At 37.9% G+C, this 14,444-nt stretch overlaps 1 protein-coding gene across 3 annotated transcripts in view; it reads left to right on the top strand.

Moving 5' to 3' along the window:
* ART3 (ADP-ribosyltransferase 3 (inactive)) overlaps window positions 1-14,444 on the top strand; it is a 143,086-nt gene continuing 128,642 nt past the window's right edge. For 2 of the 3 annotated variants that reach the window (XM_047857163.1, XM_047857162.1), the window contains exon 1: window positions 1-189. The gene's annotated coding sequence lies outside the window, so the exon portion shown is untranslated. Of the gene's footprint in view, window positions 190-11,006; window positions 11,028-14,444 lie in introns of those variants that run through there. The other variant, XM_047857164.1, reaches the window with a different exon arrangement.

Here is a 14,444-nt window from a genome sequence, read left to right as displayed (position 1 = left end):
GTTTCGCGGGAGTTGAGAGGGGGGAGGCGGGAGGCCAGACCAGGTGACCTCCCTAGAGGCTGAGGTGCGAGCACTGCGCATGCCCAGCCAGCCCGCTTCCAGAACTTTCAGTGGAGAGGCTACAGGCGCAGCTCGCTCCCGCCTGTGGTACCCGTGCTGAGGCGGCTGGAGGAACGCATCGAGAGAAAGGTAGTGGCTGAGCTCCTTGGGAGTTCTCCTCTCTGCCCCGTATCCGGCCCACAGCTCCCCGACCCCGGAGGCCACGTTTCCTTGGGGGACGCCAGGAGCGGGGCCTGTTTTGCAGTTTTCACACGAGGCTTGGGTTGACGCTGGAGGGACCAATGGCCTCCAAAGGGCTTGGTTATCGGGGCTGAGGCGGCCAGGTGAGGCTTGGGAGAGTCCTCCGACCATGGTTTGTAGTGACAGGGGCAAGGCGTTTTGGACAAGAGAAAGGGGGTCCTAGGATCAGGAGCCGCGGAAGGCGAGCCTTGTTTATATTACACAGAAGGGGCTAATTTACGCCGCTAACAAGCCGGATGGGAGGGCTCGTGTGGAGGCCCCGCTGAGGGGTGGGACTGTACCCCACCAAGCACCTAGGGGTAGGGGTGGCACGTGGAAATGAAGGGTGACGCTGTCGCCCTCAGCCCAGGCCTGTGCTGTCGCCTTTCCGAAGGACGCCTTTCCGAAATTGCCTTGAAAGCTCCGAGAAAAAAAACCCACTTTCCTGCCTGGGCAGAAGGACAGGGAAAATCCCAGCGAAGCGCTGTTTATGGCTAGAGAGGGCTTTTAGGAGAAACAGAAACTCAGCAAGGGGATATTGCAGGCAGTTCTCACAGTCCTGGGAAAAGAGCCAAGGATTATCAGCGCAGTTGAAATCAACAGATAATTCCACTTTCCCTTTGGACGTGGTTTTAACCTGTTTTGCCCCCCAAAAATCCCCTACCCCCAAGGAACCAAATGCTCGGGTAACCTTCAAGAGCAGGATTGCAGGATTTTGTTTTTGTGTGTGTGTGTGTGTGTGTGTGTGGCAGGATTTTGCAGAGGCAGGGTTTTGTTTTCATGTGCGTGTCCGGACTTCCGCCTTTCTCTTTTTGATTATGGAATCCGTGTGGTCTGTTTAATTATGGACATAGTTTTAGAGTCTGTCACAGTGACAATAAATCTTCCTTTTTGCTTGTGAAAGGGGAAGTTTCTTTTCGTAATGAAATCCCCAGGCCTGTTTGAATTTTTGCAGGGTGGACTTCCCCTTCTCTCAGCAGGTATTGCTAGTTTTAAAGGACGCTGACTTGAAAAGGGTTTATTTCTTGAAAGTCTCAGAAGCCCCTACTTAGCATTCTGATTTTTTCTTCCCCCCGCCCATGCAGGGAGTCATTTCTTCCTTCCACAATATTCTTGTATGGTAAGGTGACTGCAGGCAAATACTAGTTGTGGGGGGGTTTCAAATCCTGTCCACTTCTCAGATAACAGAAGGGAACAAGTTTTACCTTTACTGATCTTGATACCTGGCCTCCTGGTTTATATTTTTTAGGTAAAGCTGGAGGATTGGATTAAATCTGTTAACTATTCTGAGAGGGAATGTTAGGACATCATTTAAAGGACAGCTGTGGCTAAATACTGGCACTAATACGTTTTTGCTCTGTGGTAGTCTGACGACCTGTTACCATAAGTGTTAAGCTGCCGCCTGATTGAAGAAAAATTATCCTGAAGAGCGAGAAAATATTTTTGTTTAAAAATCAATATTTATTTAAAGTGATTTACGTTCACATTGTTTCGGTAAAATTACAAGAAAAATTCGTATTCTTCATTTACTCTTTATCACTCATTAATTTCATTTATCAAGCTGTTATTCTGTACTTTTAGGACACAAATAGGAACGAAAATCTGCCCTCAAAGAGCTCACAGTTTTGTGGGGAGAAAGTGTAGCGAGTCCTATAGAGGAAGTGGTATGATAAAGGACTGTACTCAATTATTGGAGGCACAGGGAAGGTCACACCTCTGGTTGAATTAGGTGTGGAAGGGAGAGTTGGTTGGAATTTGTTACTAGAAGATGAGTGGGGGAGGCATTTTGAGCAAGAGGCATGAGAAAAAGGATGTCAAAATTTGGAAACTGCAAGAACTTTGGTAGGATGAAGGGTACAGTGATAATAAAATTGGAGTGGTGAGAAAGGAGGCTAGAAATACAGCAGCCACCCGGACGATGAAGGGCCTTGTACATCTCTGTGTGCTGAGCAAACCTTGAAGAGTTTTAAACAAAGGAGTGAGGTGAGGAGATTCACAAAGACCCCTGTTTACACTTATATCCACATCTGACCCTCGTCATTAAGCAGTATCTTTAAATAATCTTATTTTACGTAAACATTTCCTTATATCTACGTAGTTTATATTTTAAAAATGTTTTTTCTGTTTGTAGCCTGTTTATTCTGTCATCCCTGGAGTTGTTTCTATTGGAGTTGTTTCTATTTCAGAATTCAAAAAATACCTCTTAATAGTTTTTGAAAGATTTTACTTTCTTGGGATATTTTCCTTTTTGGGAAGTATAGAGACAAGGGTTAAAACACCTTTATATCTTCTATAACATTTTAACAGATTACATGCCAGAAAGAGTAGATTAATTTTGTAATGCCCCCATCGATATGTACATGTACCAGTTTCCCAATTCTTTTGTCATTTGTATGTATTTTGTTTATTTAATATGTGAGACTTGGCACCTGTGATCAGTGCTTATTTCAGTTTCTTGTTGACCTTTTAGTTTGTGTTGGCTTAATACCTGAATCTGCTACCTTTTCAAGATCCCATGTCAAGTGGAGTCAGAGTATTGACTTTCTAAATGTATGTCAATTCTTTGCATATTTTATAGGAAACTTTAATCCATTTTTAGTTAAAATATCTGCTTTTTTGTTGCCTTCATTTCTTGCATAATTTTTATTGAAGTGTATCACATGTTCTAAGCAATTCTCTGTCCACTCAAAGTATGATATGTTGAAGTTCTAACCACCAGTACTTCAGAATGTGACTGTGTTTGGGGACAGAGACTTTAAAGAGGTATGAGGTCATTAGGTGGGCCCTAATCCATTATGACTGATGTCCTTATGAGAACATAAGGATGTAGCGATGTACAGAGAAGACCATGTGAGGACACAGGGAAAGGAGGCCTGTCAACAAGCCAAGGAGAGAGGTCTCACAAAGAAACCAACTGAGTTCACTCCTTGATCTTGGAATTCTAGTCTCCAGAATTGTGAAAAAATAAATTTGTTGCTTAAGCCACTCAGTCTGTGGTATTTTGTGTGACAGCCTCAGCTAATTAATATAACCAATAGACAGGGGGAAATAGGTATATGTATAGAAAAGTGTATCAGCATTGTGGCTCAGTGGATTTTCACCAAATTTCAGTGGCGTGACTGTACTTTTATTCTTCCATAAAGCTATACCATCAATGAATTTGCCTATTTTTGAACTATATAAATGGTACTGTGTATGTCCTATTTAGAGTCTCATCCCTATCACTAAACGTTTGTGAGATTCATCCGTGTCATGTATGGAAGAGTGTTCATTCACTTTAATTGCCCTGTTATATTCTATTGTATGACTTACCACAAGGTATATATTCAGTTAATGGACATTTTGATTTTTTCCCAATTTTGGGCTAAACTGAATGTTGCAGTTATGAATGTTCTTGTGCATATTTTTGGCGCATATATGTATGTGTTTGTTGAGTGTATTATTAGGAGTGGAATTGCTGGTTCTTAGAGTGTGTGTATATACAACTTAATTGGTACTGCTTATGCTTCCACCAGCAGTGAAAGAGGGTTTCATTGACCCTATATCCCCATCTATATTTAATATTATCAGGCTCATTGCCTTATTTTTATCTTAAGTTTTTGCTATTAACTGTTGAGAAGTTTTTCATTTTTACATAATACTGACCTGTGTTCACTTCAGATATATTTTTTCCCCTTTCTTTTTTAAGTAGGCTTCACACCCAGCATGGAGCTTGAATTCACAACTCTGAGATCCAGAGCCACATGCTCTACTGACTGGGCTAGCCAGGTACCCCTGTAGTGTATAGATATTCAATAGCTGATGGTTTCAAGCTATAAATTATTGTCTGATATTGTATAAAGAGTAGATGTAAGTTTCTTTTTTTTTTAATGGTCACGTTTTTATTTAAATTCCAGTAAGTAGGGGTGCCTGGGTGTCTTGTTAAATGTCTGACTCTTGATTTCAGCTCAGGTCATGGTTTGTGGGATTGAGCTTCACATTGGGCTCTGCACTGACAGTGTGGAGCCTGCTTGAGATTCTCTCTCCCCCTCTCTCTCTGCCCCTCCCCCACTCATGCTTGTGTGTTCTCTCTCTCAAAATACATAAATACACTTAAAAAAAATTCCAGTTAGCATATAGTATATTAGTTTCAGTAGTAGAACCCAGTGATTGATCATTTACATGTAATACCCAGTGCTCATTACAACCAGTGCCCTCCTTAATACCTATCATCCATTTAACCCATCTCTCTACCCACTTCCCCTCCAGCAACCCTCACTTCTCTATAGTTAAGAGTCTATTTTATGGTTTGCCTCTCTTCCCCCTGCCACCATGTTTATCTGTTTTGTTTCTTAAATTCCACATATGAGTGAAATAATATGGTTTTTGTCTTTCTCTGACTAATTTCACTTAGCATAATACACTCAGGCTTCATCCATGTTGTTACAAATGGCAGTATTTCATTCTTTTTTATTGTTGAATAATCTTTCATTGCGTGTGTGTATGCCACAAGTTCTTTGTCCATTCAGTAATTGATGGACATTTGGGCTGTTTCCATAATTTGGCTATTGTCAATAAAACTAAAAGGCAGCCTTTGGAATGGGAGAAGATATTTGTAAATAACGTATCTGATAAAGGATTAGTATCCAAAATCTATAAAGAACTTACCAAACTCAACACCCAAAAAACAATCCGGTTAAGACATGGGAATAAGATATGAATAGACATTTTTGAAAAGGAGACATATAGGTGGCTAGCATATACATGAAAAGATACTCAACATCACTTATCAGGGAAATACAAACCAGAACTACAATGAGATATCACCTCACACCTATCAGAATGGCTAAAATTAACAACACAGGAAACTGATGTTGGCAAGGATGTGGAGAAAGGAGAACCCTCTTACGTTGTTTGTGAAAATGTAAATTGCTGCAGCCACTGTGGAAAACAGTAAAGAGTTTCCTCAAAAAGTTAAAAATAGAATTATCCTATAATCCAGCAATTGCACTACTAGATATTTACCCAAAGGATACAAAAATACTGATTAGAAGGGGTACATGCACCCCAATGTTTATAGCAGCATTATCAACAGTAGCCAAATTATGGATTTAAGTTTCTTGATCTCCAAATTAATATCTAATTTTCCCACCAAAGTTTGTTAAATAGTGATTTTTCTCCAGTTGCAATCAAGTAGTAGTGGCTGGGTCTGAAGACATCTGGAGGGTTGGCCAAAATAGCATCATGGACTGCCTCCATGTGGCCTCCTTCCCTAGCAGTATAGCCCAGGGGTTAAATGGCCCCTGAACACTTCACCTTATGGGCTCTCTCTCCGGCAATATAGCCTAGGTAGCTGTAGTTCCTCCTATTCCTCCTCCTCCACTTTTTTCTGCCTTCATCCTTCCTTCTCCTTTTTCTCTTCCTCCTCCTTCACTACGTAGTTACCCACATTGGGCTCTGCACTGACAGTGTGGAGCCTGCTTGAGATTCTCTCTCCCCCTCTCTGCCCCTCCCCCACTCATGCTTGCATGTTCTTTCTCTCAAAATACATTTTTTCTCTTCTTCATACTGCTTCAGCTTACTGACTAGTGTTCTTTCATTTTAGCCTGAAGGACTCCCTTTAACATTTTTTTGTAGGGCAAGTCCAATGGTAATGAACTCTCTTAGCTTCTGTTTATCTTGAATTGTCTTCATTTCTCCTTCATTCTTAAAGGGTAGCTTTGCTAGATCTAGAATTCTTGGTTGACAGATTTTTTCCCAGCAACTTAAATATGTAATCCTATTCCTTCTGGTCTCTAACATTTGTGAGAAATTGGCTGTTAGTCTTATTGAGGATCCCTTGTATGTGAGGAGTCCCTTCTCTCTTGATGCTTTCAGGAGTCTCTGTGTTTTGACCATTTGACTACCATGTGGATCTCTTTGGGTTTATCCTTCTTGGAGTTCATTTAGATTCTTGGGTGTGTGGATTCATGTAGTCCATCAGATTTGGGAAGTTTTCTGTCATTTATGCATATATTCTCTCTGTTCCTTTTTATTCTCTTTCTGGGCCTTGCATTAGGAGTATACTGGTTCATTTGATGCTATTCTAGGTCCCTTAGGCTCCACTTTTTTTTTTCCTTTCTGCTTTTCAGACTCAGTATTTTTAGTTGTCCTGTTTTCAAATTGCTGATTCTTTCTTCAGCTGGCTCACAGCTGCTGGTGAATCCCTCTAGTGAATTTTTCATTTCAGTTTTTTACTTACCTGCTCCAGAATTTCTATTTGGTTCCTTTTTATAATTTGTGTCTCTTTATCGATGTTCTCATTTTATTCACACATTTTCCTAGTTTCCTCTTATTCTTTGTACATGGGTTCCTTTAGCTCTTTGAGGATACTTAATGCAGTTGACTTAATATATTTATCTAGTAAGTCCACTGAATGTCTGGGCTTCCTCAGGAATGATTTTTTGTCAATTCTTTCTTTTGATTGGGCCATACTTTCTTGTTTATTGTATGCTTTGTGATTTTTTGTTAAAAACTAGACATTGAGTATTGTGCTAACTGTGGAAATCTGATCCTCTCACTCATCAGGGGTTGTTGATTTTGCTTGTTGACTGCTGGAACTATCCATTGGTAACTTTCCCAAATATTTGTGCAAAGTAGATATTTCTTGTGTGTGGTTACTGAAGTTTCCGTTTAATTGTGGTCAGCCAGTGACTTGACATACCTGTATAAATATAGGTCAAGAGAAGTAGAATGACACACAAAGCTTGCTCTTGTGTGATAGGATAAAACTTATTTGAAGTAAATTTCAGGAAGTTATCTGTGAAACCTGAATCAAAGTTGAATTCCGAAAATTACCTTTGTGTATCTTCTCTCAAACTGAGGAAATTACATCTGTCTTTGCAATATATACTTAATTCATACCTTAAGTAAAAGTTTTTCCTTTATCTACACATGTATGTTCACAACCTAATAACCATCCCCTTCAAATCTTACCACTAACTGGTACTCAACTCAGAATTAAATGGTGTTGTTTTGAAAATGTGCTCATATTCTGCCATTCAGAGGACCTGCAAGTCATGAAATACAGGAAATAGCAACAAAAGCTAGCTTTTGGGAACTAAAAGCCCCTTTTGCATTGTACTCTGGTACCAGAAAAATCAAACTTGAATTTAAAATAAAACATATACTTCTTTTGAAACCAAAAGTGCCTATTAGTGTTTATAGCAAACAAATGTTAATATATCGCATTAACAACAAAGTTTATTCCAAATATTTTTCTTTTTCTTTTTCTTTTCTTAGAATCTCTGTCAGCCATGAAGATTGTATATGCTTTTTTTTAATAATTTTTAATTACAAAAATAATAGTTGCTACTGTTTTTCAGATTATAGAATTGAATGTGTATTTTCAAACCAAACTTGCCACTTACTGCAAGATGCAATGTGCTTCTGGTAGGAATGGTGGTAGTGCTCCCAGCTGAAGTTGTGCTCTAACATTCTTAACTCATGTTATGATGTCCATCATTGTGTATATGTTCTATTTTACTTTTTTCTTTGGTTTTGTGGTATTTGTTACTAGGTTTTGTGGTTTCTTGTATGTCATTGTTGAAAATCCTTTGTTCTTAGTTTGATAGTAAGTTTTTTTTTTTTTAAGTTTATTTTGAAAGAGAGACAGAGCGCACACATGCACAGGTGAGGGAGGGGCAGAGAGAGAGAGGGAGAAAAAGAGAATCCCATGGAGGCTCCACACTGTCAGTGCAGAGCCCGATGTGAGGTTTGAACTCATGAACCTTAAGATTAGGACCTGAGCTGAAGTCAGACACTTAACTGACTGAGCCACCCAGGTGTGCTGATTGTAAGTTTTTATTTTGAGTTATTTAGCCAGATGTAGACATATTATTAGTTACATTTGTTCCCTAAAAATGTATAATTCCAATTTAGTTTTTGCTTATTCCAAAAAAATACAGAATATGCTTTTTAAAATATAGTCTCAAATCTGTGACTTGAGATTTTAATGTTTCTAGTATTTGTTTTTCCTCAATCCGGTCTTTCTCTAAATAGCTAAATACTATACAAACTAAATAATACGTTAGTGCCATAGGTATGTTTATTTATAGAAGTCTGTATGTGTACATAGACAGTGTATGTCTACAATGCTGATTCTATGATTCTTGCCCCCTGGCTAAGCTGAACTTCTCTGAATGCTCCTTAGTAAGTTTCACTTAGATTACTTTGAGCAGACAACTACAAATTCTGCTTACTTTGTCAAATCTTCCTTGACTATACCACGGCTCTAGGTCATCTATTCCTTTCCTGAATCCTTTACACTTATTTCCAGCATTTATAATGTTGAATCATTTGCCCTATTCCCATTAGCATTCCTTGTGAGTAATCATGGAGCATTGACAAGAATAGATGAGACAACATGTGTCCACACACATTTCATTTATTTGTATTGATAACCCATCATCAGGAGATACAACTGCTCTACAAGATCTAAATTCATGAGCAGTATGCTTAGTATAATTCTTTATAACTGTAATTGAAGATTTCTTTATGAACTGTTGAAATAAGTAAGGAGGCTGTTAGATTGAGGTTGCTTGGAAGCCTATGCAAGCAAACCAAAATCTAAGCCATAGTCAATACACTTGAATCTGAGAAAATAAAACTTAGGAACAACCAATCACAGATAGACAAGTAGGCTTTCCCAAATAAGGCACCTATTAAAGTCATAGCCAATCGGATAATTTCCTTGATTCATTTCAATGTCTTTTCTATAAAAACCTCTCCCCTAGCTCCTGTCAGTGGAGTGTTCCTAACCACCTTTCGTTTGGTGCTGCCCATTTTGAATTGATGTATGCTCAAATAAAGTCTTGACAATTTCAGTGTGCCTCAACTCTTCCTTGCACAGAAGCTTTCTAAGCTCCTCCCTAGAACTGCTTTTAAGGTGGAGCTAGCTACATCATATATTATTCTGCTCCTACTACGGTTGACTTTATTGCTCTGTGGAATTTGTTCTTTTTTTTTTTTTTTAATTTAATTAATTTAGAGAGAGTGCATGCATGCAGGGGAGGGGCAGAGGGAGAGAGAGTCCCAGGCAGGCTCTGTGCTATCAGTGCAGAGCCCATGTGGGGTTCAGTCTCACAAATTGTGAGATCATGACCTGAGCCAAGACCAAGAGTTGGAGGCTTAACTGACTGAGCCACCCACACACCCCTATGTGTGTAATTTGTTTACTATCATTGACAAGATGAGAAGTTCTATTACCTACATGGTGAGTGGCACATTCATGGTTTAGTCCTGATTTTACTCTTTATTCATTCCATTTTGTCAAGTTATAACTTTGACCTTTGTTCATTTCATTCTCATGATTGCAAGAATATAAGCATTCTTTAATGTTATCTTTAAAACTTTACCTCGTTTTATATCCCTACAGAGCTTTCATTATATTTACATGTTTCTCTGATTTAACACCTATTTCTACTAACTGTATCCAACGCATTTGTCACTTCCAACATGCTAGATTTCTTTTTTGATCAGTTTTATTTACAAATACCACTTATCTGAGTACTGGTATGCTTATCTTTTGTTGTTGGCGATATTTGAATTACATATGATTTTTGTTTCCTCAGCTAGATTATTATAATTTTATGGCCAGGCATCATGTGTTGATTGTCCTTGTTTGTGCCATTGGATCTTGAAGTTAGGAGGGGCATAGCAATTATTTATTAAGTTGAACTTGATTGCATTGAGAATATTCTAGGCTTAGTTCCCTTTCACCTCATATAATTAAAGGTCTCTAATTTCTAACAACAGAGCCAAGTTTGTGCCTTAGTGGTTCTAGAGGTTAAAAAAAAAAAAAAAAGTGTGTGTGTGTTATTACTATGATTAATGCAGTAGGTCACATGGTCTTGCAAATTTTAGGAATACTTGGGAAATAACCATTAATGTCTCCTTTAGGACCCAGATCTCTGAGATGAGCTTAGGTTTGTTAAATCCCCACACTGGCCTAGTATTTCCAGTATTTGAATGTAAGATTACATAGATATGAAGTACATATGTTAGTATCCATATGGTCTAAAGTGACTGCTCTACAAAGTGATGTGGTGTGTTGAAGGTCTGTGATGAATTAGGACAGACTTATGAATTTTAACCATTTGAAGGTTGTAGAACTGAGACTCTGGTAAAAAACTATGGATACATGTATGTTTATATATTTTACTTATAATTTTAGGGAAGTTGCTGAGCCCTAAAAATGACACATCCCAAGATCATCTGCTCTGGGAATAACAGCATTGCAGGTTCAGACTGATGTTGAACTTTTTTCAGCTGTCCTTTTTCTTTTCTCCCCGTTTCCCATTCTACAGTTAACTAAGGGGATTTCTTGGATCTGAGTCTAGAGAATGAGATAGCCATGCTATTCTGGCTTTAATTAGATTTGAGTGTCCTGGGAAAATGTTGCATAATATGTAAACAACATGCTCTTCTCTATCTCAAGTGAAAATAACACAAGTTATTTTTTATTTTGAAAGAATCATCTTTCAGGATGAAACTTGGGGTGGAGGGGACTTTCTCCTCCTCTGAACAGCTGTTGCTACTATTAAAACATTAAACTTAGTTTTGAAACATTTTTATTTTTGAAAGTCCTGTAAGCCCCTGCTTAAAACCTTAATTCTCTTCCCACGGGGCTCTCATAGTCTAGTAAACAGTTTGCCAGTGCACATGCTGGATATTGTAATGGGAGAAGGTCATAATTTCTTCTGTGGGTATATGGTGATTCAACAAAACTAGTAAGCTCTTCATTTCTAAGTTTACTTTCTTCTAAGGTTTAAGAACTATCTAATGTCTTTGGAAAGTGGTCCTGTCCTTGGAGTGAATACCAATTTCCAACGGATTCTAGCTATGGCAAATGTCAGTAACTTATTCATTCATTCAGTGAGTATTGAGCATTACTGTGTGTCAGGTACACCGGTAGATACCAATGATACAGTGGTAAATAAGACAGGTGTAGTTTCTGCTCTTGTAGACCTTTTTGGGGATATGGAATAAACAGGTGAAAAAGTATGTAATATATTTACAGATAGTGATAATGGCTATAAAAAGGAGGGTAAAGAGGTTGAGAGTGATAGAAGTGATATTATTTTCAATAGATTGGTGAAGAAAGCCGCTTCTGAGAAGGTGATATTTGAGCAGGGACCTGAATAAAGTGAAGGAATAAACTATGGAAATGACGGGAATGTGTTTGCTGTGCTTGAGAAGCAATAAGAGGCTGTGTAGCTGGAATGGAAACATTGAGGGGAGAATGGTAGGAATGAGGTGGAAGAGTTATGTAGAGCTTTACAGACTATAAGGAAACATTTTGGGTATCATTTAAAGTGTGATGGGATGCTTTTGGAAAGATGAAACCAGGGGTATCCATAATCTCATTTATGTTTTAAAACTACATTGGCTGTTGTGTAGAGAGTAAATGGTAGCAGGCAAGAGGGTGAGCAGGGAAACTAATAATGACGTATTATTGTCTGGTCACCTGAAATATATATCTAGTAGTTGTTTAATGATTTTTTAATATAAGCAATTAAATTTTAGTACAGCATTGGACAGAAAAGAAGTTCTGAGGTATATGTATGTATATGTGTGTATGTATATGTACATATGCATATGTGTATACATACATGCATACAGTGGCAAATTAGGTGTAGTTTCTGCTCTCACAGACCTCATTTTGGGAGACTGTTTTTATTTCAGATCTTTCCCAGAGATGCATCATTTCATGAAGGTCACTAAGAACATAAATCCTAGTCCTTTAAGATAAGCATGCATATATATAGTGTCTTTGAAAATTGGTTTTCACTTAATTTTTTTTCTCTCTGATTAGAAATGGCAGAAATATTCCTTGTAGAAAACTCGTGAAATAAAAGTAAAAAATAAAAATCATCTATAATTCTATCACCTGTAAATAGTATTTGAACTATTAATAATTTATTTTAGTGACATTTAGTAATATTTCTGGAGGATTCCTTTTTTTTTAATTTAAAAAAATTTTAATGTTTATTTTTGAGAGAGAGAGAGAGAGAGAGAGAAAAGGGGAGGGGCAGAGAGAAAAGGGGAGGGCCAGAGAGAGAGGGAGACACTGAATCTGAAGCAGGCTCCAGGCTCTGAGCTGTCAGCACAGAGCCTGCTGTGGGGGTCGAACTCACAAGCCATGAGATCATGACCTGAGCCAAAGTTGGATGCTTCACCAACTGAGTCACCCAGGTGCCCCTGGAGGATTTCTGTTTCTACTTATATAAATGAGAAAACAGGCGCAGGAAGGCTTTAATGACTTGTGCGAATCACCAGAGTAATCATTGTCATATTCTTACTGCTTTAGTGAGGCTCTTGACCTGCCCCTGAATGAAGCAAGAATGGTGTTATCAAATTCTAAATATGAACAGTGAATTAACTAAGTACACTATGACAAAGAAAATTAAGAGACACAATTACAATCACTTTCCCCTTTTCCTTAAGGCCAGTATTCTTAGATCATGTTGCAATATATAGATCATTGTGGGCCATGTATTTTCCTAGAAAAAGGAGATTTCTCTCCCTTGGATTTATAACATGACCATACTACAGTAGACGGGTTCAAATTTTATTTACTTCGGACATTGGTGAACTTTCTACCCAGAAAAGGAATTCTTCTTCACCTCTGATCTAATTTATTTAAGAAAATAGACTTAAAATCTGTTTAGACTTCTTTTTCTGAGCTGGATTTCTGCATGAGCCTTGGTTTTTGTCTTACAATTAAAAAAAAAAACTTATTTAAGAAATTACCTACTTACGCGGAGACAAGTGCACTTCCCCTTCCAGTTTCTATCCCTCATTTAGATTAGGGAAGGCAAGACCTTGTTCAGGACAAGGTAATGTGGGCTGTAGCATTTAAGAGCCAGTATGCCACTTCTGCCTTTGTCTTTTCTGTCATGACAATGTGCAGTTGAGACAGGGGGGACTGTATTATTGAGTCAACATAGAGGCATTGCCAAGCTACATGGAACTTTGAGCAAAAAATAAACTTTCATTGTGTTAGATCTTTAGTATTTTGGGAGTTTGGTCTAACAATCTATGTTATTTTTTATGTATATTTTATAACATGCATACAGCTTATAAATATACATTGATGGTGATGGCATACCTAGCAAAGAAAGGCTCTCATAATGTAATTCTTTTCTGTCTCTTCATCATTTTCTACAATATTCATATCTCTAGTTTTATATTTACATTATTCCAGGTTGAAAACACTGTGCTATCTCACCCCTATGTCTTTGATCACATTCTTTGCACTAGAATTCACTTTTTTCCTTTTACCTATTCTCTCTCTCTGTCTTTTTGGTATTACATTAGGTTTTTTTTCTAAGTTTCTCCCATTGACGTATAGTTGACAAATAACATTATGTTGGTTTCAAGTGTATAACATGATTTGATGTTTGTTATGTTGTGAAATGATTTCCCACAATAAGTCACTGTAGTAAGAATATTTTTCTTTTGATGAGAAATAATTTTTATTTGATTTGACTTTATTTTTTATTTTTTAAAATTTACACCCAAATTAGTATATAGTGAAGCAATGATTTCAGTAGATTACTTAATGCCCCTTACCTGTTTAGCCCACTCCCCCTTCCCACAACTCCTCCAGCAACCCTCAGTTCTCCATATTTGAGTCTTTTTTGTTTTGTCCTCCTCCCTGTTTTTATATTATTTTTGTTTCCCTTCCCTTATGTTCATCTGTTTTATTTCTTAAAGTCCTCATATGAGTGAAGTCCTATGATTTTTGTCTTTCTCTGACTAATTTCACTTAGCATAATACCCTCCAGTTCCATCCACGTAGTTGCAAATGGCAAGATTTCATTCTTTTTGATTGCTGAGTAATACTCCATTGTGTGTGTGTGTGTGTGTGTGTGTGTGTGTGTGTGTGTGTGTGTGTGTGTACACCACATTTTCTTTATCCATTCATCCATCGATGGACATTTGGGTTCTTTCCATATTTTGGCTATTGTTGATAGTGCTGCTCTAAACATGGGGGTCTTGTGATGAGAAATTTTAAGATGTATTCTCTTAGTAGCTTTCGGATACTCAGTAAGTATTATAAACTGTAGTCTCCATGCTATACTTGACATCCCCAGTGATAGCTCTCTTTGTTCTTCTATTTTGCTATGTAAAGTTGTTTGATA

The sequence above is a fragment of the Prionailurus viverrinus genome, chromosome B1 (genome assembly GCF_022837055.1).
Source record: "Prionailurus viverrinus isolate Anna chromosome B1, UM_Priviv_1.0, whole genome shotgun sequence".
Lineage (NCBI taxonomy): Eukaryota > Metazoa > Chordata > Mammalia > Carnivora > Felidae > Prionailurus > Prionailurus viverrinus.
The sequence above is the reverse complement of the archived record's forward strand: the minus strand, read 5'-3'. Positions and strand labels throughout refer to the sequence as shown.